The following is a 26,495-nucleotide window of genomic DNA, read 5'->3' on the forward strand; positions in this document are numbered from 1 at the left end:
GTATGAGGTCAATTTTTTTTTATTGGAGTTAAAATTAACGTAGATATATGACCTAACCTAACCAACCCTACCTAACCTAACCTAACCTATCTTTATAGGTTAGGTTAAGTTAGGTAGCAAAAAAAGTTAGGTTAGGTTTGGTTAGGTAGGTTAGGTTGATGAAAAACAATTAATTCATGAAAACTCGGCTTATTAGGCAAATCGGGCCTTGCATAGTAGGCTGAGAAGTGCGTTCTGGCTACTAGGTACGACATATATATATATATATATATATATATATATATATATATGTATATATATATATATATGTATATATATATATATATATATATATATATATATATATATATATATATATATATATATATATATATATTATTAAATATGACCGAAAAAGTAAGATTAATAATTCTAACACGAATTTTCTCAATCTTTCGTACATTTCTCTTCCTGTTGGAGGTAAATCAAAAATCAATTCTCCAAAATTCATTTTTATTTCTAGTCTGACGCGACACGAGCGCGTTTCGTAAAACTTATTACATTTTCAAAGACTTTAGTTTACAAATACACAACTGAATAGAACTTACGCATCTCCGATTTTATATCTACATTTGAGTGAGGTGGATGGGGTGAGGTGGCATTAATAGGGTATTAATTTCATCAACACAAGACAGAACAAGAGGTGGCATTAATAGGGTATTAATTTCATCAACACAAGACAGAACACGAAACAATGGGTATTGAATAGAAGTGTTTGTAGAAAGCCTATTGGTCCATATTTCTTGATGCTTCTATATTGGAGCGGAGTCTTGAGGTGGATAGAATATAGTTGTGCATTAATTGGCTGTTGATTGCTGGTGTTGACTTCTTGATGTGTAGTGCCTCGCAAACGTCAAGCCGCCTGCTATCGCTGTATCTATCGATGATTTCTGTGTTGTTTACTAGGATTTCTCTGGCGATGGTTTGGTTGTGGGAAGAGATTATATGTTCCTTAATGGAGCCCTGTTGCTTATGCATCGTTAAACGCCTAGAAAGAGATGTTGTTGTCTTGCCTATATACTGGGTTTTTTGGAGCTTACAGTCCCCAAGAGGGCATTTGAAGGCATAGACGACGTTAGTCTCTTTTAAAGCGTTCTGTTTTGTGTCTGGAGAGTTTCTCATGAGTAGGCAGGCCGTTTTTCTGGTTTTATAGTAAATCGTCAGTTGTATCCTCTGATTTTTGTCTGTAGGGATAACGTTTCTATTAACAATATCTTTCAGGACCCTTTCCTCCGTTTTATGAGCTGTGGAAAAGAAGTTCCTGTAAAATAGTCTAATAGGAGGTATAGGTGTTGTGGTTAATAAAATAAAAACAATGGTTACGAGTAACGTAACCATTGTTTTATTTTATATTATTTTTTGACTTTGTAATTTTGTTTATTCGCACTGTACATAGCCAAGGGATTATCTTTGTTCATATTTGTTTCCAAGTCATTTAATGTTTCATTGTTCATACGATTTGTTTTGCATGTTTTTCCCTTTTACTTGACCACAGGAGGCAACAGCCACGCAGTCAACCTTTTTTTCTCTTATTTTTTTTTGTAAATGTGATTGGCATTGACACCAGCCATTGGGAGGACTGCCGTACACCTACATTTATTTCCATCACATTTAATGGGGGCCTGTCCTAGGAGCCTCACTCGGGTACTGATACTAGAACATCAATTTGTGGTAAGTGTACTTGTCCTTGATACAGCTGCTTTTCAATATTTTCATAACTTTTAATATTCATATGGTGCTGTGTATTTTGTGCATTCCGAGGGTAACATATGGTGAGTGTTGGATAACTGTGGATTACGTGGTGACTGGAGGCCTCAGTCACGCTCTTAATTGGTCGTTCATCCCTCAGTGTTATTACTCGTGTATTCCACCTTTTTCGTCCCTAGAATATTTTTCAATTATGGCAGATCATCATTTTGATACCCTGGTACTTTGGTTTGTCTTCGGGCCACGTACCCTATCTTCTGCAATCCGACCGAAGGAGGATAAAGAGGGCCATAGTTCCTCTAGCACGGACTACGCTGTTGAGTTGGGACCTCAATACCACTTCTCGTCACCAGTTGACACTCTCACCCCTACACATCGGTCAGAGATTATGATATTTACTCAGGTAGGGAATTGGCTTTCTTTTTCAGAGCACAAAGAACGTAATTCTGTAAGTATCATTTAGTTAAGTAGGAAACCCCTTGCTTCTGTCCTATAGAGTCCCGGCAAGGTATCCCTACATTCTTCGACTACCCTTTCATTTTTGAAACAATTAAAAGTTTCATTTGTTTTTGAAACTATCAGTTTCATTTATTTAGTAGGATTTTCTTGCCCTTATTCTCGTATATTGAGTGCCGGGTACAAGATTTATTGCGATTTTGATTGAATAATTATTTAACATCTAATATTAACGTTAATTGTTTTTATATTAACGATTGAATTTCCACAGGATAGTCACCAGTTGCCACGTCATCCTGTTACTGACACTTATAATATCACATGTATATTCGCTGTACATTTATTTGCTATCTCAAAATGTTTCGTCTCTCAGCATTTCGTAGTGATCCAGCAAGTGAAGTAGGGAACTTAATTCGTGCCAAGAGGACAGAATTACGAGCTCTAGCACATGAGTATCAACTAGATGTTCCCCATGGAGCCAACAAAAGTGACTTGCACAACATTATCCTCGACCACCTCTTAGATGAAGGAATTATAGACTCTGATTCTAACGAAAACTATTCTATTGCAGATCGGCATGCTCTGGCAGCCATGAAGTTAAAGCTCGAACTAGCGAAAATAGAGCGTGAACAACAAAAAGAAGCTCTTCAACAACAGAAAGAAGCTCTCCAGATAAAGAAGGAAGAGCCTGCCCTAAAGAAGGAAGAACAGGAACGCGATGCCGCCCTACAACGTGAGCGTGAGAGGGAACAGCTTGAAGCAAGAAAACGTCACCTGGAGATGCAACGTGAGCACGATAAGAAGCAAGCTGATAGTGTTCTAGAATACCGTCGACAAGAACTTGACTTTGAAACTACACACCATACTCGGCGCCAACAAGCTACAGCCAGTCTTCCAGTAAGCTTCAATGTCTCCCTGGCAAGTAAGTTAATGCCACCATTCGTTGAGACAGAGATAGATGTGTTTTTTACTACTTTTGAGGCCCTAGCTAAAAGACTTAGCTGGCCTGAAGATCATTGGTCTACACTTCTCAGAGTGCAACTCACAGGTAGAGCTGCAGTTACTCTCGGTACCTTAGCGGCTGAGAATGACTACAAGACCCTAAAGCAAGCAGTTTTAGACGCCTACCTTCTCTCCACCGAAAGCTACAGACGAAAAATCCGTGATTATCTAAAGGCAAGTGCTACCACCTATTTAGAATTTGCCAATGATAAGAAAATATATTTCATGAAATGGCTGGAAGCAGCCCATGTTTCTACATTTTCAGACCTTGTCAACCTTATTCTAGTCGAAGAATTCTTTCTACGTATTCCTGCTTCCATCCGTCTTCACTTAGCGGATTGGGAGGAATCCGACTACATCAGATGTGCGAAGTCGGCTGACACCTACAGCCTTATACACAGCTTGACAACTGACACATCTTCCAGTAAGAAATCTTGGCCTGATTATGACAAAGTGAGTACCCATCAAGCAACCTCCCAATTATATTGTAAGTATTGCAACCTCTATGTACATACTATAGATAAATGTGGAAAAGCGCAGTACAAAGGCTATAGTGAAACTCCTAAACCCAAACCGATTTCTCCTAAGTCCGGTAAGCCTGTGATGAATGTTGATGTTCCTGTTAATGATCTTTCTCTCTTCAGCAAACACCTATACCCTGGAACTGTCTCTGCCAACAGAACAGATTCGAAGGGAAGTTCTAAAGTGAAGATCTTGAGGGACACAGCTGCTCTTCAGTCTATCATTTTGAAATCGGCTGTGCCTAACATCACCTACACCGGGGAAACCGTCATTATCACTGACCTCACTGCTACCACTCCGTATCCACTCGCCAGAGTCCACCTGGATTGTTTTTTCGTGGAAGGTGAAGTCCAAGTCGCCATCCGGGAAAAGCCTTTTCCAATGAAAGGGCTACAACTTCTCCTGGGCAACGACTCGGCCGAAGATCTGCAACCTTCCAACTTGATCATCATGGGCAAACCCCAGGTATGTGACTCTGTAGTGGGAAAACCCCATCTTGAAGTATGTTCCGTCCAAGAAAGTGATGAAGTCTCTCCTCCAGTTTTGGTGACAACCCATGCGCAAGCTGCATGCCCATAACCAGCTGACTCTACTGAAACAGCTGTCCCTCAAGATCATCAGAATCTACCACCGAATCTTACTATGTTGGAGTTCCGTAAGTTTCAGAGGGAGGATCCTTCATTAACACCATTATTCCTCCAGGCGAAGACTCAATCTGACAGTATTCCTGGGCTCTTCCCAGAGAACCAATTGCTCTACCGGAGGTACCGACACAGTAAACTAACGGAGGATGACGATTGGGCTAATGTCGACCAACTAGTAGTTCCCACCAGCCTACGGCCTGATATTCTACACCTGGCCCATGGAACACTTTCTCACTATGGTTTTAATAAAACCTATCACGGAATCAGACAAGACTACTACTGGCCAAGTATGGTTAAAGATGTAAAAACTTATGTACAACAGTGTCATACATGTCAGATGGCAGGAAAACCTAACATCCCGATTCCCAAGGCTCCTTTGATTCCTATCCCTGTGCCTTCGGAACCTTTTCACAGACTCATCATAGACTGTGTTGGTCCTTTATCCCGGACCAGTTCTGGCAATGCATATATACTAACCATCCTGTGTCCAACCACCAGATTCCCTATAGCAGTTCCTGTAAAGAACATTACGGCTGCTACGGTGGTGAAACAACTATTGAAGATCTTTGCCCAATATGGATTTCCTCGGGAGATTCAAAGTGACTGTGGCACCAACTTCACCAGTGATCTCTTCAAGAAGACACTGGAAGAATTCAACATCACTCGGGTATTGTTCAGCCCCTATCATACTGCTTCACAGGGTTCTCTTGAACGTAGTCACCAAACGATAAAATCAATCCTTAAGAAATTTTGCAATGAAACCATGAAAAACTGGGATAAACAACTTGACATCATCATGTGCCTTTTCAGAAGTCTCCCAAATGAGTCTCTAGGAGTGTCTCATTATGAGATGCTCTACGGACGTAAGTGCCGTACTCCTCCTAAAGCTTTTAAAGACTCTACGCAGTGCCACCTTCAGTGGCCCTCAGTATGTGCCTCAGTTTCTTCAAAACTTAAAGCACATTCTAGAGAGAGTACGTAAATCTGCTATTGATAATTTATTGAAAGCTCAAGATAGGATGAAGACTCATTTTGACAAACACAGCAAAATCAGGAAATTTAAAACAGGAGACTTCGTGTTGGCATATTTTCCTATCCCAGGTTCTCCATTGCAAAATAAGTTTTCAGGACCCTGCCGCATCAAGGAGTGCAGAAACAACCACAACTAAGTTCTTGAGACTCCAGATAGCCGGCAGAGGACCCAGTTGTGCCACGTCAATCTTTTGAAGGAGTATAAAGGTATTCTCCCCACAGTGCTAATATTTCTCTCTACTTTTAAAGATCCATACCTCCACAGTGAGACCTTCCTTGCACTCCTGAAAGCACTAACTCTGAGTCAGTGCTTTCCAACTCAGAAATCCTTACTGATCTTCCTAAATATTTACAAGACTGTAATAGTGCTCCTCTCATCAAAGTTCTTCAAGAACATCAGAAGTTGTTCAGCGATGATCCCCCAGGAGTGTAATGTGGTTCAGCATGACATTCAGCTGCGTTTTGATACCCGGCAGATTCGTCAACCCATCTACCGTATCAGCCTATACAAAGAGGAAGTTATGCGTGCTGAGGTAGAGTACCTTCTGGATCATGGGCTGGCCACCCCTTGTGAGTCTCCTTGGGCCTCACCCTGCATCTTGGTGCCGAAACCGCACGGTAAAGTACGACTATGTACTGACTATAGGAAACTGAACCTTGTGACCGTCAGGGATGCTTACCCTTTACCTCGCATAGATGATATCCTTGAAGCAGTAGGTGATGCTAATTATTTGACCCAAATTGATTTGTTAAAGGGCTATTACCAAATCAGCCTGACAGAGAGAGCTAAGGAAATATCTGCCTTCACCACTCTTTTTGGTCTATACAGATATGAACGCCTTCCTTTTGGACTGTGTAACGCCCCGGTCTCCTTCCAGCGAGCTGTCAACCGCGTCATCTACGGCCTAGATCACTCCAAAGCCTACTTGCATGACATCGTTGTGGCAACTAACACCTGGAGCGAACATCTGCTCCAGCTGCAACGATTGTTCTCCAAGCTCCTGACAGCTGGCCTTACCATCCACTTGGGCAAAGCCACCTTTGCCAAAGGTAAAGTGCGTTATCTTGGTCATGTGATTGGGAGTGGCAGCATTGCTCCTTTAACCATTCACACTAAAGTAATTCAGCATTATCCACAACCTACAACCAGGAAGCAGCTCCTGCGCTTCCTTGACCTTGCATCTTACTATCATAGGTTTGTGAAAAATTTTAGTACGGTAGCGACACCATTGATTAATCTGACCAGCCCCAAGCAACGGTATCATTGGACCATTCAACACACCGTTGCCTTTGAACAAATTAAATCTCTGCTATGTTCTGATCCCATTCACGCCTCTCCAGATATTACGAAGCTCTTCATCATCAATGTCGACGCCAGTGGTACCGGCATCGGGGGCGTCCTGATGCAACAACGTGGCGAAGAGGTTCTTCCTGTCAGCTACTACAGCTACAAGTTGAAGCCCCACCAAAAGAATTATAGCACTATAGAAAAGGAACTCCTCTCCATCATCCTGAATCTGCAACATTTCGAACCTTACCTACAGGGGAATCGGTCTATTACCATCTACTCAGACCACAATCCCCTATGGTTCCTGCAACAGGCCCAATTCAGCAATCAACGTCTTCTACGCTGGGCTCTGTACTTGCAGAATTTTAATCTGGAGCTCTTCTTCATCAAGGGTTCGGACAACATCATAGCTGACGCCCTCTCCAGAGTCTACGAGGTAGAGACAGCTACTCCTACATCTCTACCATTTACTGAAGTAACTTAACCGGTAAGAGCAGGCTTCGGGGTAGAGCTGTGATGATAATCTCCTTCAAGAGATTTGGCCTGCTCTTTCATTCATCATGTTACTTCAGTACATCTACAACATTTAGATACTACTATCAAGAGTAGTACACATTTAGTAGAATACGTTTCTACAGGGGGTATACGTACCCTACACTCGCTCTCCACCTCCCCCTCCTCGCTGTCGCCACTCCATCTTCATCGATCACCAAACTACCACTTCCAGCAGCACGCTTCTGATTGGTGAATCGGCGACTCCACTCGACTTCAGCACCATCTGCCTAGCCGATGACTAAGCATGCACAAGCCATTGGAATTAGAATATTTTGTGCTCTCAAGGCTGATACATCTATCTAGCGTACGCTCTGTGTAATAGTAGAGGTTTTCAGCCAGCTAATATTCTTTTCAAAACCAAAAAAGCATAAAAAACGCCTTGCGGAAAATCAGCTTTCTGCTGTCCAAAATATATAAAAAAATTTAAATGATATTTATGCGTGTCTAGTCAATCTCCTTCTCCACTTCATTCAACACAAAATAATTATTAGTGTGTGACAGATTTTTACACCTTGTAACACACAATGTAACGTAATGCAGAAAATCAGCTATCTGCTGTCCCAAAATATATATCATTTTTGAAATGTTAAGCACAATCGACTTGAGAATGGTCCAGGATTGACCGAAACATCGTCGCCACTTCATTTTCTAGTGTGTGGATTGGTCAACATGTAAAGCGTGTCTCGTACATTACATCCAACACCAAATAAATATTACTGTGTGTGTGTGTGTGTGTGTGTGTGTACTCACCTAGTTTTGTTTGCTGGGGTTGAGCTCTGGCTCTTTGATCCCGCCTCTCAACCGTCAATCAACAGGTGTACAGATTCCTGAGCCTATTGGGCTCTTTCATATCTACACTTGAAAGTGTGTATGGAGTCAGCCTCCACCACATCACTTCCTAATGCATTCTATTTGTCAACCACTCTGACACTAAAAAAGTTCTTTCTAATATATCTGTGGCTCATTTGGGCACTGTTTCCACCGGGTCCCCTTGTTCGTGTGCCCCTTGTGTTAAATAGCCTGTCTTTATCTACCCAATCAATTCCCTTCAGAATCTTGAATGTGGTGATCATGTCCCCCCTAACTCTTCTGTCTTCCAGCGAAGTGAGGTTTAATTCCCGTAGTCTCTCCTCGTAGCTCATACCTCTCAGCTCGGGTACTAGTCTGGTGGCAAACCTTTGAACCTTTTCCAGTTTAGTCTTATCCTTGACTAGATATGGACTCCATGCTGGGGCTGCATACTCCAGGATTGGCCTGACATATGTGGTATACAAAGTTCTGAATGATTCTTTACACAAGTTTCTGAATGCCGTTCGTATGTTGGCCATTCTGGCATATGCCGCTGATGTTATCTCTTGATATGAGCTGCAGGAGACAGGTCTGGCGTGATATCAACCCACAAGTCTTTTTCTTTCTCTGACTCCTGAAGAATTTCCTCTCCCAGAAGATACCTTGTATCTGGCCTCCTGCTCCCTACACCTATCTTCATTCAACCCGTCCTCATAAAAATAACGTAACTTTTCGCTCGTATGCGCGTTATGGCCAAATTTGGACGTAATTTAAAATGAAATCGACTCACAAAAGTGACGTACTGTCCCGCTTTTTGTTTGAGTCGTCCGGCTTACTCGGCAAGCTTAGAAAAGGAAACTTTCCATTAACGTTTTTCATACCATTGTGAAACTTTATGAGAATTTCCTGCCCACCTAACCTATCAGAGGACCCTTAACTTACTGTTGTTGAAAAAAAAAAATTCTTGACCTCCTCTCTCGTAATTTTGAACCCTTCCAAAGCCGCCTGGTTTACTTCCCTTTCTCCTAGCGCAGTGACCTCACCTTGTTCTGTTGTGAAGACCTCCTGGAACCTCTTGAGTTCTTCGCACACCTCTTTGTCATTCTCTGTATACCTGTCCACGCCGGTTCTAAGTTTCACTACCTGTTCTTTCACTGTTGTTTTAATTCTGATGTGACTGTGGAGTAGCTTTGGTTCGGTCTTGACTTTGTTTGCTATATCATTTTCAGAACTTTTCTCTGCTTCTCTTCTCACCCTGACATACTCATTCCTGGTTCTCTGCTATCTCTCTCTGCTTTCAGTGTTCTGATATTCCGGAAATTCCTCCACGCCCTTTTGTTCAGTTTCTTTGCTTCCATACATGCCCTATTAAACCATGGATTCTTCTTTTGCTTCTCGGATTTTTCCTTTTGGCCCGGGATGTATCTGCTTACTGCCTCCTGACACTTTTGGGTGACATGGTTCATCATATCTTGTACAGACTTAGCTCTGAGGTCTGTGTCCCTTAGGAAGCTTCTCATCTCCTCATAACTTCCCTTTCGGTATGCCAGCTTTTTGTTTCCTACTTCCTTTTTGGGGGAGATAATTCCTAGCTCTACCAGGTAAACAAGGATAAACAAGAATGTGTGTGTGTGTGTGTGTGTGTGTGTGTGTGTGTGTGTTGTGTGTGTGTGTGTGTTTGTGTGTGTGTGATTGTGTGTGTGTGTGTGATTGTGTGTGTGTGTGTGATTGTGTGTGTGTGTGTGTGTGTGATTGTGTGTTTGTGTGTGTGTGTGATTGTGTTTGTTTGTGTGTGTGTGTGTGTGTGTGTGTGTACTCACCTATTTGTACTCACCTATTTGTGCTTGCGGGGGTCGAGCTCTGGCTCTTTGGTCCCGCCTCTCAACCTTCAATCAACTGGTGTACAGATTCCTGAGCCTACTGGGCTCTATCATATCTACATTTAAAACTGTGTAAGGTGTCGGCCTCCACCACATCACTTCCTAATGCATTCTATTTGTCAACCACTCTGACACTAAAAAAGTTCTTTCTAATATCTCTGTGGCTCATTTGGGCACTCAGTTTCCACCTGTGTCCCCTAGTGAGTGTGCCCCTTGTGTTAAATAGCCTGTCTTTATCAACCCTGTCGATTCCCTTGAGAATCTTGAATGTGGTGATCATGTCCCCCCTAACTCTTCTGTCTTCCAACGAAATGAGGTTCAATTCCCGTAGTCTCTCCTCGTAGCTCATACCTCTCAGCTCGGGTACTAGTCTGGTGGCAAACCTTTGAACCTTTTCCAGTTTAGTCTTATGCTTGACTAGATATGGACTCCATGCTGGAGCCGCATACTCCAGGATTAGTCTGACATATGTGGTATATAATGTTCTGAAAGATTCCTTACACAAGTTTCTAAAGGCCGTTCTTATGTTAGCCAACCTGGCATATCTTGCTGATGTTATCCTCTTGATATGAGCTTCAGGGGACAGGTCTGGCTTGATATCAACCCCCAGGTCTTTCTCTTTCTCTGACTCTTGAAGTATATCATCTCCCAAGTGATACCTTGTATCTAGTCTCCTGCTTCCTACCCCTATCTTCATTACATTACATTTGCTTGGGTTAAACTCTAACAGCCATTTGTTCGACCATTCCTGTAGCTTGTCCAGGTCTTCTTAAAGCCTCAAGCTGTCCTCCTCTGTCTTTACCCTGCACATAATTTTGGCGTCGTCAGCAAACATTGAGAGGAATGAGTCTCGACCCTCTGGGAGATCATGTGTGTGTGTACTCACCTAGTTGTACTCACCTAGTTGTGCTTACGGGGGTTGAGCTCTGGCTCTTTGGTCCCGCCTCTCAACTGTCAATCAACAGATGTACAGGTTCCTGAGCCTATTGGGCTCTATCATATCTACACTTGAAACTGTGTATGGAGTCAGCCTCCACCACATCACTTCCTAATGCATTCCATTTGTCAACCACTCTGACACTAAAAACGTACTTTCTAATATCTCTGTGGCTCATTTGGGCACTCAGTTTCCACCTGTGTCCCCTAGTACGTGTGCCCCTTGTGTTAAACAGCCTGTCTTTATCAACCCTGTCAATTCCTTTGAGGATCTTGAATGTGGTGATCATGTCCCCCCTAACTCTTCTGTCTTCCAACGAAGTGAGGTTTAATTCCCGTAGTCTCTCCTCGTAGCTCATACCTCTCAGCTCGGGTACTAGTCTGGTGGCAAACCTTTGAACCTTTTCCAGTTTAGTCTTATCCTTGACTAGATATGGATAAGGATATGGATATGGATATGTGTGTGTGTGTGTGTGTGTGTGTGTGTGTGTGTGTGTGTGTGTGTGTGTGTGTGTGTGTGTGTGTGTGTGTGTACTCACCTATATGTACTCACCTATATGTGCTTGCAGGATCGAGCATTGACTCTTGGATCCCGCCTTTCGAGCATCGGTTGTTTACAGCAATGACTCCTGTCCCATTTCCCTATCATACCTGGTTTTAAAATTATGAATAGTATTTGCTTCCACAACCTGTTCCTGAAGTGCATTCCATTTCCCCACTACTCTCACGCTAAAAGAAAACTTCCTTACATCTCTGTGACTCATCTGAGTTTCAAGCTTCCATCCATGTCCTCTCGTTCTGTTACTATTCCGTGTGAACATTTCGTCTATGTCCACTCTGTCAATTCCTCTGAGTATCTTATACGTTCCTATCATGTCCCCCCTCTCCCTTCTTCTTTCTAGTGTCGTAAGGCACAGTTCCCTCAGGCGCTCTTCATACCCCATCCCTCGTAGCTCTGGGACGAGTCTCGTTGCAAACCTCTGAACCTTTTCCAGTTTCATTATATGCTTCTTCAGATGGGGACTCCATGATGAGGCGGCATACTCTAAGACTGGCCTTACGTAGGCAGTGTAAAGCGCCCTAAATGCCTCCTTACTTAGGTTTCTGAATGATGTTCTAACTTTTGCCAGTGTAGAGTACGCTGCTGTCGTTATCCTATTAATATGTGCCTCAGGAGATAGATTAGGTGTTACGTCCACCCCCAGGTCTCTTTCACGCGTCGTTACAGGTAGGCTGTTCCCCTTCATTGTGTACTGTCCCTTTGGTCTCCTATCTCCTAGTCCCATTTCCATAACTTTACATTTGCTCGTGTTGAATTCTAGTAGCCATTTCTCTGACCATCTCTGCAATCTGTTCAGGTCCTCTTGGAGGATCCTGCAATCCTCATCTGTCACAACTCTTCTCATCAACTTTGCATCATCCGCAAACATCGACATGTAGGACTCTACGCCTGTAAACATGTCGTTAACATACACAAGAAATAGAATTGGTCCCAGCACCGATCCTTGTGGTACTCCACTTGTTACTGTTCGCCAGTCCGACTTCTCGCCCCTTACCGTAACTCTTTGGCTCCTTCCTGTTAGGTAGTTCCTTATCCATTCTAGGACCTTTCCCCCCACCCCCGCCTGCCTCTCGAGCTTGAACAGCAGTCTCATGTGCGGTACTGTATCAAAGGCTTTTTGGCAGTCCAGAAATATGCAGTCTGCCCAACCATCTCTGTCCTGTCTTATCCTCGTTATTTTATCATAGAATTCCAGAAGGTTTGTTAGGCACGATTTCCCTGTCCAGAACCCATGTTGATGTTTGTTCACAAACCTAATGTTCTCCAGGTGTGCAACCAGTCGTAGCCTAATTATTCTTTCCAGTATTTTACAGGGGATGCTTGTCAGTGATACAGGTCTGTAGTTAAGTGCCTCCTCCCTATCTCCTTTCTTGAAGATCGGCACGACATTTGCCTTCTTCCAGCAACTGGGCAATTCTCCTGACATAAGTGACTCATTAAAGATCATTGCCAGAGGCACGCTGAGGGCCTGTGCTGCTTCTTTTAGTATCCACGGTGATACTTTGTCTGGTCCAACTGCTTTAGTTGCATCTAGAGTTGTCAACTGTTTCATTACCTCCTCTGCTGTCACCTCTATATCTGATAGTCTTTCATCTAGGGTAACCCCTTCCAACAATGGGAGCTGCTCAGGCTCGGTAGTGAACACTCCATGGAAACTGGCATTCAGTGCCTCGCAGATTTCCTTGTCACTTTCAGTATATGCCCCCTCTGTCTTCCTTAGTCTTGTCACTTGGTCGTTCACCGACATTTTTCTTCTTATATGACTGTGTAGTAACTTAGGTTGTTTTTTCGCTTTGATTGCAATATCGTTCTCATAGTCCCTTTCCGATGTTCGTCTTATGTTAATGTAATCGTTCCTAGCTCTGTTGTATCTGCTTCTGTTGTCCTCTGTTCTTTGTCTTCTGTACTTCCTCCACTCCCGCCTGCTGGCCATTTTTGCTTCCTGACACTGTCTATTAAACCATGGGTTATTATATTCCTTCTTATTTTTTCCCTTTACCGTTGGTATAAATCTCTCTTCGGCCTCCTGGCATTTCTGTATGACTAGGTCCATCATATCTTGGACTGTTTTTCCTCTAATTTCTTCCTCCCACTGCACTTCACCCAGATAGTCCCTTATCCTCATATAGTCCCCTTTCCTGTAGTCAGCTCTCCTTTCCCAGATCTCTTGTCCCATGGTCATAATTTTGAATTCCATCATGTAGTCAAAGACTAGGACACAATGGTCACTGGCCCCTAGAGGTATTTCATGCTCTAAATTCTCGATATCTTCTACGTTCTGGGTGAAAATCAGGTCTAATAGGCTCGGTGCATCTCCTCCTCTTTCCCTTGTGTCTTCCTTCACATGTTGTGTCAGGAAATTCCTGTCTATAACATCTACTAATTTTGCTCCCCACGTTTCATCCCCTCCATGGGGATTCCTTGATTCCCAATTTATCTCTCCATGATTCAGGTCCCCCATGATCAGCAGCTTCGCTCTCATTCTGTGGGCTAGTGTTGCTGCCTTCTGCAGTTCATCAATACATGCTTTGTTGTTGTCATCATACTCCTGCCTGGGTCTTCTACTGTTTGGTGGGGGATTGTAGATTACCATGATCACAATCTTCCTCCCATCTACTGTCAGAGTTCCATGTATGAAGCTTGTGCACTCATTGGTAACTCGATTTCCCAGGTCTTCAAACTTCCATTTCCGCTTTATTAGGAGTGCTACTCCCCCTCCCTGTCTCTGTGTCCTCTCTTTTCGTATCACCTGGTACCCTTCAGGAAAGATAGCATCTGAGATCATGTCATTAATTTTAGTTTCCACAATTGCAACTATGTCAGGATCTGCTTCACTCACTCTTTCTTTTATCTCTTCTGCTTTATTAGATACCCCATCAGCATTGGTGTACCAAACCTTGATATTCTTCATGGAAACTCTTGTACCAGAGTTCTCCCTTTCTCTGGGGGTCTGGGGGGATCTGGGGGATGTCTGGGGGGTGACTGGGGGCAGAGGGGATCTGGGGGATCTGGGGGGTGTCTGGGGGATGACTGGGGGCGGGGAGGGTCCGGGGGATGTCCGGGGGGATCCAGGGGGTGTCTGGGGGGGTCCGGGGGGTGTATGGGGGGTGAAAGAGTTCAGGAGGGGTGCTTGGGGGGCTACTGGGGGCTGGGCTTCTAGGAAGGTAGGTAGGAGGGTCTGGGGTAGGGCCTGGGTAGGTAGGTCTGGAGTAGGAAGGGCATACTGGGTCTGAAGATTAGGGAGGGCATAGAGGGGTTGGGAGATGGCGTAAGGTTGGGAGACAGATAGAGGTTGAGAGGTTGGGAGGGGGATGGATAGAGGGGGTGGGGGGGACCTCCCACCTCCCTCGCAAGGGTGGGGGGTCACATGGAAGGAGAGGGGATGAGGAGGGGTGAGGGCAGGGTAGGCTTTGGGTGTTGAGGGGATGAGGTCTGGGTGGGTTCTTGGGGTTGAGGGGATGAGGTCTGGATGGGATTTGGGGGTTGAGGAGATGAGAGCTGGGTGGGTTTTGGGGGTTGAGGGGACGAGGGCTGGACGGGTTTTGGGGGTTGAGGTGATGAGGGGGTCCTTGGAATGTGGGATGAATTTGACTCCAGTGGGGTCAGAGGGGTCAAGGGATGTGCTGGGGAGATAAGCAGGGGCGGCTGATTTGGGAAAGGGGTGACCTGAGAAGCACGTGTGAGCTGGTTAGCATGGGGTGGATTAGCACTGGGGTGTGTAGCTGCGCTCAAATGGGAAGAGTCGTATTGTTGTTTGCTTGCTCTGTGGGCAATCTGTTCCTCCTTCGTCATGAATTTGTCAATAAATACGTTGTAGTAATTTTCGCTACCTCTGAGTAGGTGTTTGTGATGCAGTATGTAATCCACTGCCTCTTCGTTAGTGAACTGTACCAGGACAGGTCGTTTCCTGTTACAGTTGTATGGTCCAATGCGTCGGTGGACTTGCACCTCATTCCCTGCCATCTGGGCTCTCATGTCTCTCAAGATCCCCTGTAGTTCCAAATCCTCAATCTCCATCCTTTCCTGCCTCGATGGTGCCCTGGCTTCAAGTAATCCATGGATTATGATTGTCCTCTTTCTCAGTTCAGGGTCATGCTGGTGGCCCTCTCCCTGGCTGACCCCCACCCCTCCTACACCCGCTACTCCACCTACTACTACTACTTCCCCTTCCCCTTCCCCTTCCCCTTCTTGTGTGTGTGTGTGTGTGTGTGCGTGTGTACTCACCTAGTTGTACTCACCTAGTTGTGTTTGCGGGGGTTGAGCTCTGGCTCTGGGGGTTGAGCTAGCTGACTAACTCCCAGGTACCTATTTACTGCTAGGTAACAGGGGCACTTAGGGTGAAAGAAACTTTGCCCATTTGTTTCTGCCTCGTGCGGGAATCGAACCCGCGCCACAGAATTACGAGTCCTGCGCGCTATCCACCAGGCTACGAGGCCCCACTGTGTATGGAGTCAGCCTCCACCACATCACTTCCTAGTGCATTCCATTTATTAACTACTCTGACACTGAAAAATTCTTTTTAACGTCTCTGTGGCTCATCTGGGTACTAAGTTTCCACCTGTGTCCCCTTGTTCGTGTCCCATCCGTGCTGAAGAGTTTGTCTTTGTCCACCCTGTCAATTTCCCTGAGAATTTTGTAGGTGGTTATCATGTCTCTCCTTACTCTTCTGTTTTCCAGGGATATGAGGTTCAGCTCCTTTAGCTTTTCCTCGTAGCTCAATCTTCTCAGTTCCGGGACGAGCCTGGTGGCATACCGCTGAATCTTGTCTAACTTTGTCTTGTGTTTAACTAGGTATGGACTCCAGGCTGGAGCTGCATACTCCAGGATTGGTCTTACATAAGTGGTATACAGGGTTCTGAAAGATTCCTTACACAAGTCTCTAAAGGCAGTTTTTATGTTGGCCAGTCTAGCATATGCCGCTGATGATATACTTTTGATGTGGGCCTCTGGGGACAGGTTCGGTGTGATATCAACCCCCAGGTCTTTCTCTCTATTTGACTCTTACAGAATTTCACCTCCCAGATGATACCTTGTGTTCAGCCTCCTGCTCCCTTCGCCTAATTTCATCACCTTACACTTTCCCGAGTTGAACTTTAGCAGCCATTTTCTAGACCATTCCTCCAGTTTATCCAGGTCATCCTGTAGTCTCTGTCTATCTTCATCCGTCTTGATTCTTCTCATAATTTTTGCATCATCAGCAAACATTGAGAAGAATGAGTCTATACCCTCCGGAAGATCGTTCACATATATTAGAAACAGGATCGGTCCAAATACTGAGCCCTGTGGGCCTCCGCTGGTGACATCTCGCCACTCTGATGTCTCCCCCTCACCGTTAGTCGCTGTTTCCTGTTGCTTAAGTACTCCCTTATCCACTGGAGCACCTTCCCTTTTACTCCTGCTCCAACTTTTTTAACAGCCTTTTATGGGGTACTGTGTCAAAGGCTTTTTGTCAATCCAGGAAAATGCAGTCGGCCCACCCCTTCTCTTTCCTGCCTAATTTTTGTTGCCTGGTCATAAAATTCTATTAAACCTGTGAGGCACGGCTTACCATCCCTGAACACATGTTGGTGGTGCGTTACAAAGTTATTTCCCTCCAGATGCTCTACGAGCCTTTTCCTCACGATCTTCTCCATCACCTTGCATGGCATACAAGTTAAGGAAACTGGCCTGTAATTCAGTGCCTCTTGCCTGTCACCCTTTTTGTATAATGGGACCACGTTAGCTGTCTTCCAACTTTTTAGTAAGTCTCCTGATTCCAGTGACCACCATAGAGAGTGGCACACTTAGTGCTTCTGCAGCTTCCTTTAGTATCCATGGTGAGATTCTGTCAGGCCCAACAGCCTTTGTCACATCCAGCTCCAGCAGACACCTTTTGACTTCATCACTGGTGAGGTCAAATTCCTCCAAGGTTGCTTCGTTTGCCGCCTCCTCATTTAGTGCAGGGGCTTCTCCTTGTTCTATTGTGAAGACCTCCTGGAATCTCTTGTTGAGTTCTTCACACACCTCCTTATCATTCTGTGTATCTGTTCTCCGTTTTTTGCAGCTTCATCACTTGTTCCTTCACTGGTGTTTTCCTCCTGATGTGGCTGTGGAGCAGCTTTGGTTGGGTCTTGGCTTTACTCGCGATGTCATTTTCAAACTGTCTCTCTGCTTCCCTCCTCACTCTGAGGTACTCATTTCTGGCCCTCTGGTATCTCTCCCTGCTCTCTGGTGTTCTGTTATTTCTGTAGTTTCTCCATGTTCTTTTACTTAGTTGCTTCGTTACCTTGCATTCCTGGTTGGAGCATGGGTTTTTCTGTTGTTTTTCGTTTTTCTCCTTTTGGACGGGGATAAACCTGTCTGCAGCTTCCTGGCACTTCTGGGTGACAAAATCCATCATGACCTGCACATTCTTGTCTCTAAGTTCTGTTTCCCATGGAATTCCCCTGAGGAAGCTCCTCATCTCGTCATATTTTCCTCTTCGGTAATTCAGTCTTTTTCCCTCTACTCCCATCCTTGGATAGGTTTTCCCTACCTCCACCAAGTACTCAAAGGTCAGTACACTGTGGTCACTCATTCCTATGGGGGCTTCAACTTTGACTTCCCTTATTTCTGACTCATTCAGGGTGAATATCAAGTCGAGTCTAGCTGGTGCATCATTGCCTATCACTCTTGTGGGTTCCTTGACATGCTGGCTCAGAAAATTCCTTGTTGCCACTTCCAAGAGTTTAGCTCTCCACGTATCTGCACTACCATGTGGGTCCCCATTCTCCCAGTCTATCTTTCCATGGTTGAAATCGACCATGATTAAGAGTCTGGAGCCATTCCTGCAGGCAATTGAAGCTGCTCTCTCTATTATATTAATGGTTGCCATGTTGTTTCTATCAAACTCCTGTCTAGGTTCTCTGTCATTTAGGGGAGGGTTGTAAATGACTGCCACTATTATCTTAGGTCCACCCATTGTTATAGTTGCTGTTATGTAATCTCTGAATCCGTAACAGCCCAGAATTTCCATCTCATCAAAACTCCAGTCCTTCCTTATCAGCAGGGCCACTCCTCCACCTCCTCTCCCTTCCCTCTCTTTCCTTACTATATAGTAGTCCTTTGGAAACACAGCATCTGTTATGACTCCTAACAATTTTGTTTCCGTTAGTCCTATTACATCAGGGTTTTCTTCTTGCACCCTTTCTGCCAGTTCACTTGCTTTATTGGTAATCCCATCAATGTTTGAGTACATTACCTTGAAGCTCACTTTCTTATATCCAATTTCACCCTCACTCCCCACAAGTGTAGGAAGTTGTTCTATGGTCATTGCTACTTGGGTAGGCTTCTCCTCCTGTGAGGTAGTTTCCAGGGTTTCAGGGGGAGGTGGAGTGGGGGATGGAGGGCTTTGGTCTTCCTCAGGCCTGCTTGGGGCAGGAAGAAGTCCTGAGGGTGAGAGAGCAGGGATTGCTTGGGGAAAGGGCACGCCTTCCTGCAGTGTAGTTGACAGGGGTTTGGAGGGAGATGGAGTGGCGGATAGAGGGCTTTGGTCTTGCTCAGGCCTGCTTGGGGCAGGGAGAAGACCAGGAGCTGGGAAAACAGGGGCTACTTGGGGGTAAGGGGAGGGGGAGGATTTGGGTTTCCTGATGGGCATTGTGCAGGGGCAAGGAAGAGTTTGTGCAGGGGGGTAGGGAGGGCCCTATTGGGTGGTGGGCTGGGGTGTTGCATTCCCCCCTAGGGTTCCTGGGTTGCTGGATTGGGGCTCCCCACTCCCCTCTGGGATTGCTGGGATGGAGGTTGAGGTTCCCTGGCTCCCTTTCCTCTCCTTGCGCCTTTTCCTTGCATCTGCTGCCCTTACTATCTCGTCTCTGGTCATGTCCCTCTGAACATATACCTCTTTGTAGTTCCTTGCATGCCTCAATTTGTTCTTCTTTACTAGGATGTCCTCTTTGATGTCCTCGCTCTTGAATACTACCTTGATCAATCTCTTTTTGTCTCTGTTGTACTGGCCAATCCGGAAAAACTGTTCTATGTCTCGTTCAGCCCCTTCCATTCCTATCTCCTTTAATATCCCTGCCACTTCAGCTTTGTCCTTATTCCTCGATTCCTCCCTTGTGGAGCCCTCTTGTTCCTTCACACCTACCACTAATACAGCTCTTTTCCTTTCTAGTAACTGGCTCGTGCATCTAGCTGCCTCCTGTGAGGTTACTGCTTTCATTACAACTTCCTTGACTGTGGACATTGCTCCTGGGCTCTTCAGCATTTCAGCAAAGGTTGGGCCAATTGTTGCGGTCCCTGCCATTGCTACATCTCTTGCTACCTGGGGGTTGGTCCCCTGGACCAGAGTCTGAGGAGGGCCTGTTTTTAGGCTTTTTATCTCCTCTTGCGCTGCACTTAGTTCTGTCTGCAGCTTATATATAGTTTCCCTCAGGTCCTTCAATTCCCCACTGACTTCCTTCCATGCCTTAGCAATCATCTCCATGAATGACTCGTCCAGTCCCTCTCCTCCAGCTTCATTCTGTTGTCTTACCATCCCGCTTGACCTGTGTGTGTGTGTGTGTGTGTGTGTGTGTGTGTGTGTGTGTGTGTGTGTGTGTGTGTGTGTGTGTGTGTGTGTGTGTGTGTGTGTGTGTGTGTGTGTGTGTGTGTGAGTGAGTGTGTGTGTGTGTGTGTGTATGTGTGTGCGGGAGTGTGTGCGAGAGTGTGTGTGTGTGTGTGTGTTTGTGTGTGTGTGTGTGTGTGTGTGTACTCACTCACCTAGTTGTGTTTGCTGGGGTTGAGCTCTGGCTCTTTGGTCCCGCCTCTCAACCGTCAATCAACAGGTGTACAGATTCCTGAGCCTATCAGGCTCTATCATATCTATACTTGAAACAGTGTATGGATTCAGCCTCCACCACATCACCCCCTAATGCATTCCATTTGTCAACCACTCTGACACTAAAAAAGTTCTTTCTAATATCTCTGTGGCTCATTTGGGCACTCAGTTTCCACCTGTGTCCCCTTGTGTTAAATATACTGTCTTTATCTACCCTATCAATTCCCTTCAGAATCTTGAATGTGGTGATCATGTACCCCCTAACTCTTCTGTCTTCCAGCGAAGTGAGGTTTAATTCCCGTAGTCTCTCCTCGTAGCTCATACCTCTCAGCTCGGGTACTAGTCTGGTGGCAAACCTTTAAACCTTTTCCAGTTTAATCTTATCCTTGACTAGATATGGACTCCATGCTGGGGCTGCATACTCCAGGATTGGCCTGACATATGTGGTATACAAAGTTCTGAATGATTCTTTACACAAGTTTCTGAATGCCGTTCGTATGTTGGCCAGCCTGGCATATGCCGCTGTGTGTGTGTGTGTGTGTGTGTGTGTGTGTGTGTGTGTGTACTCACCTATTTGTGCTTGCAGGATCGAGCATTGACTCTTGGATCCCGCCTTTCCAGCTATCGGTTGTTTACAGCAATGACTCCTGTCCCATTTCCCTATCATACCTAGTTTTAAAAGTATGAATAGTATTTGCTTCCACAACCTGTTCCCCAAGTGCATTCCATTTTTCCACTACTCTCACGCTAAAAGAAAACTTCCTAACATCTCTGTGACTCATCTGAGTTTCCAGTTTCCACCCATGTCCCCTCGTTCTGTTATTATTACGTGTGAACATTTCATCTATTTCCACTTTGTCAATTCCCGTGAGTATTTTATATGTCCCTATCATATCTCCTCTCTCCCTTCTTTTCTCTAGTGTCGTAAGGTTCAGTTCCTTCAGACGCTCTTCATATCCCATCCCTCGTAACTCTGGGACAAGCCTCGTCGCAAACCTCTGAACCTTCTCCAGTTTCTTTATGTGTTTCTTCAGGTGGGGGCTCCATGATGGCGCGGCATACTCTAAGACGGGTCTCACGTAGGCAGTGTAAAGCGCCCTAAAAGCCTCCTCATTTAGGTTTCTGAATGAAGTTCTAATTTTCGCCAGTGTAGAGTACGCTGCTGTCGTTATCCTATTTATATGTGCCTCAGGAGTTAGATTAGGTGTCACATCCACTCCCAGCTCTCTTTCTCGAATCGTTACAGATAGGCTGTTCCCCTTCATTGTGTACTGTCCCTTTGGTCTCCTGTCAACTGATCCCATTTCCATAACTTTACATTTACTGGTGTTAAACTCCAGTAGCTATTTCCCTGACCATCTCTGCAACCTGTTTAAGTCCTCTTGGAGGATCCTACAATCCTCGTCTATCACAACTCTTCTCATTAATTTTGCGTCATCCGCAAACATTGACATGTATGATTCCACTCCTGTAAACATATCATTTACGTAAATTAGAAAGAGGATTGGTCCCAGCACCGACCCTTGAGGTACTTCACTTGTTACTGTTCGCCAGTCCGACTTCTCGCCCCTTACCATTACCCTCTGGCTCCTTCCTATTAGGTAGTTCTTCACCCAAACTAGGGCCTTTCCGCTTACTCCTGCCTGCCTCTCAAGTTTATATAGCAGTCTCATGTGCGGTACTGTATCAAAGGCCTTTTGGCAGTCAAGAAATATGCAGTCTGCCCAGCCTTCTCTGTCCTGCCTTATCCTTGTTACTTTATCATAGAATTCTAAAAGGTTTGTTAGGCATGATTTCCCTGTTCAGAACCCATGTTGGTGCTTGTTTAAAACCCAATGCTCTCCAGGTGCTCAACAAGTCTTAGCCTAATTATTCTTTCAAGTATTTTGCAGGGGATGCTTGTCAGTGATACGGGTCTGTAGTTAAGTGCCTCCTCTCTACCACCTTTTTTGAAAATCGGTACGACATTTGCCTCCTTCCAGCAACTGGGCAATTCTCCCGACATAAGTGACTCATTAAAGATCATTGCCAGAGGCACGCTGAGAGCCTGCGCTGCCTCTTTAAGTATCCACGGTGAAACTTTGTCTGGTCCAACAGCTTTATTTGCATCTAGTGTTGTCAACTGTTTCATCACATCTGTGTGTGTGTGTGTGTGTGTGTGTGTGTGTGTGTGTGTGTGTGTGTGTGTGTGTGTGTGTGTGTGTGTGTGTGTGTGTGTGTGTGTGTGTGTGTGATTGTGTGTGTGTGAGTGCGTGTTTGTGTGTGTACTCATCTAGTTGTACTCACCTAGTTGTGCTTGCGGGGTTTGAGCTCTGGCTCTTTGGTCCCGCCTCTCAACCGTCAATCAACAGTTGTACAGGTTCCTGAGCCTATTGAGCTCTATCATATCTACACTTGAAACTGTGAATAGAGTCAGCCTCCACCACATCACTTCCTAATGCATTCCATTTGTCAACCACTCTGACACTAAAAAAGTTCTTTCTAATATCTCTGTGGCTCATTTGGGCACTCAGTTTCCACCTGTGTCCCTATGTGCATGTGCCCCTTGTGTTAAATTGCCTGTCTTTATCTACCCTATCAATTCCCTTCAGAATCTTGAATGTGGTGATCATGTCCCCCCTAACTCTTCTGTCTTCCAGCGAAGTGAGGTTTAATTCCCGTAGTCTCTCCTCGTAGCTCATACCTCTCAGCTCGGGTAATAGTCTGGTAGCAAATGTTTGAACCTATTCCAGTTTAGCCTTATCCTTGACTAGATATGGATTCCATGCTGGGGCTGCATACATCAGGATTGGCCTGACATATGTGGTATACAAAGTTCTGAGTGATTCTTTACACAAATTTCTGAATGCCGTTCGTATGTTGGCCAGCCTGGCATATGCCCCTGATGTTATCCTCTTGATATGTGCTGCAGGAGACAGGTCTGGCGTGATATCAACTCTCAAGTCTTTTTCTTTCTCTGACTCCTGAAGAATTTCCTCTCCCAGATAATACCTTGTATTTGGCCTCCTGCTCCCTGCACCTATCTTCATTATATTACATTTGGTTGGGTTAAACTCTAACAACCAATTGTTCGACCATTCCTGCAGTTTGTCTAGGTCTTCTTGAAGCCTCAAACAGTCCTCTTCTGTTTTAATCCTTCTCATAATTTTGGCATCGTCTGCAAACATTGATAGAAATGAATCTATACCGTCCGGGAGATCATTTACATATATCAGAAACAAGATAGGACTGAGTACAGAGCCCTGTGGGACTCCACTGGTGACTTCACGCCAATCGGAGGTCTCACCGCTCACCGTAACTCTGTGCTTCCTATTGCTTAGGTACTCCCTTAACCACTGGAGCACCTTACCAGCTACATCTGCCTGTCTCTCCAGCTTATGTACCAGCATCTTATGCGGTACTGTGTCAAAGGCTTTCCGACAATCCAAGAAAATGAGGTCCGCCCAGCCCTCTTTTTCTTGCTTAATCTGTGTTATCTGGTCATAGAATTCTATTAAGCCCGTCAGGCAAGATTTACCCTTCCTGAACCCATGTTGTCGATTTGTCACGAAGTCCCTTCTCTCCAGATGTGCTACCAGGTTTTTCTCACGATCTTCTCCATCACCTTGCATGGTATACAAGTTAAGGACACTGGCCTGTAGTTCAGTGCCTTTTGCCTTTTGCCCTTTTTGTATATTGGGACCACATTCACCGTCTTCCATATTTCTGGTAGGTTTCCTGTCTCCAGTGACCTACTATACACTATGGAGAGTGGCAAGCAAAGTTCCTCTGCACACTCTTTCAGTACCCATGGTGAGATCCCGTCTGGCCCAACAGCCTTTCTAACTTCCAGGTCCAGCAGGTGTCTCTTGACCTCCTCTCTCGTAATTTCAAACTCTTCCAAGGCCGCCTGGTTTACTTCCCTTTCTCCTAGCCAGTGACCTCACCTTGTTCTGTTGTGAAGACCTCTTGGAACCTCTAGTTGAGTTCATCACACACCTCTTTGTCATTCTCTGTATACCTGTCCTCGCCTGTTCTAAGTTTCACTACCTGTTCTTTCACTGTTGTTTTCCTTCTGATGTGACTGTGGAGTAGCATTGGTTCGGTCTTGGCTTTGTTTGCTATATCATTTTCATAACTTTTCTCTGCTTCTCTTCTCACCCAGACATACTCATTCCTGGTTCTCTGGTATCTCTCTGCTTTCTGGTGTTCTGTTATTCCGGAAGTTCCTCCACGCCCTTTTGTTCAGTTTCTGTGCTTTCATACATGCCCTATTATACCATGGATTCTTCTTTTGCTTCTCGGATTTTTCCTTTTGGGGCGGATGTATCTGCTTACTGCCTCCTGACACTTTTGGGTGACATAGTCCATCATATCTTATACAGACTTAGCTCTGAGGTCTGTGTCCCAAGGTATTTCCCTTAGGAAGCTTCTCATCTCCTCATAATTTCCCTTTCGGTATGCCAGCCTTTTGTTTCCTAGTTCTTTTTTTGGGGGGGATAATTCCTAGCTCTACCAGGTACTCAAAGTTCAATACACTGTGATCACTCATTCCCAAGGGTGCTCCCATCTTGACTTCCCTTATATCCCACTCATTTAGGGTAAATATCAGATCAAGCATTGCTGGTTCATCCTCTCCTCTCATTCTTGTTGGATCCTTGATGTGCTGGCTTAGAAAGTTTTTTGTTGCCATCGTCCAGCAGCTTAGCTCTCCATGTTTGTGGTCCTCCATGCGGGTCTCTGTTCTCCCAATCTATCTTCCCATGGTTGAAGTCTCACATGATTAGTAGTCCAGATCCATTCCTGCTAGCAACAGAAGCTGCTCTCTCCATTATGTTAATGGTGGCCATATTGTTTCTATCATATTCCTGTCTGGGTCTTCTGTCATTTGGTGGCGGATTATATATGACTACGACTATAATTTTTTGCCCTCCAGTTGTTATTGTTCCTATTATGTAGTCACTGAAACCTTCACATCTCTGAACAACCAACTCCTCAAAATCCCAGCCTTTTCTTACCAGCAGAGCTACACCACCCCCACCTCTTCCTTCTCTCTCTTTCCTCATAACATAATAGTCCTGTGGGAACACTGCATTTGTTATTGTTTTCGTCAGTTTTGTTTCTGTGAGAGCTATTATGTCTGGGTTTTCCTCTAGTACCCATTCTCCAAGTTCATTTGCTTTATTTGTAATACCATCTATGTTAGTGTACATTGCCTTGAGGCTCACTTTCTTCTGTCCCTTCTCAAATCTCCTCCTTGGTGAATGTTCTGCTGGTGGAGGAAGCTGTGCCATGGGTGTGAGGATTTGTGAGGTGGATACCAGGGTTGCAGAGGATACTGGGATGAGGGGCCTAATGTGAATGAATACACTCGCGCTTCTTGTTCCCCTGAAATAAGTAAAATATGGTGTTGACTTTGGCCCTTTTGTTTTTAAGGATGAATTGGGTAGTGGGTAAAGTTGTGCCATTGCTTAACTTTGTGGATAGGACACCTATATCATGTCATACTTTGCAGTACTGCATGGAGGTAGAAGTCTCTACCTCTGTCTTGGCCTTGGAGAACTTTGATTTTGTCTCCACACAGTGCGGTCTGGTGTTGGCCCTTATTGCACCTACTGTAGGTGCTTAGTTGGACTGCACAGGTACAGGAGTCATATGACCGTAGGTACCTTGTGCGTTTGTGCAACTCCTTGAGTCGCTTTACCCTTTTAGTACGATCAGGGTAATTTGCGCATGATATATTAAATGTCCTTCTTGGCAGAGCACACACGTTCCCCAGCCTACAGCACCTTTGGGATTCACAACCGTTTATTTTGGTGGTTATCTTGAGGTTATCTTGAGATGATTTCGGGGCTTCAGTGTCCCCGCGGCCCGGTCCTCGACCAGGCCTCCACCCCCAGGAAGCAGCCCGTGACAGCTGACTTAACTCCCAGGTACCTATTTACTGCTAGGTAACAGGGGCATTCAGGGTGAAAGAAACTTTGCCCATTTGTTTCTGCCTCGTGCGGGAATCGAACCCGCGCCATAGAATCACGAGTCCTGCGCGCTATCCACCAGGCTACGAGGCCCCATTTGGTGGATCCAAATAAACAAATAAAAGGCTTTGAGGAACTCGCTGCATATGTACCCACACGGCCTTTCTTCCACCTTGGATTGGAGATGGTAGATTTAGATTTATTAGGATTATTTGTCATACTCGTTGGTCTCCCTGATTTCTCAGTGTATGACTTTTCAGTATCAGATTAAATTCTGTTGTGAGCTTTCATTCTATTGACTGTTATTCTCAATCCCTGGAAGATTTCATCTATGGATGGGACGTTTGTCTTAA

This window comes from Procambarus clarkii, chromosome 29 (genome assembly GCF_040958095.1).
Source record: "Procambarus clarkii isolate CNS0578487 chromosome 29, FALCON_Pclarkii_2.0, whole genome shotgun sequence".
NCBI classification, from domain to species: domain Eukaryota; kingdom Metazoa; phylum Arthropoda; class Malacostraca; order Decapoda; family Cambaridae; genus Procambarus; species Procambarus clarkii.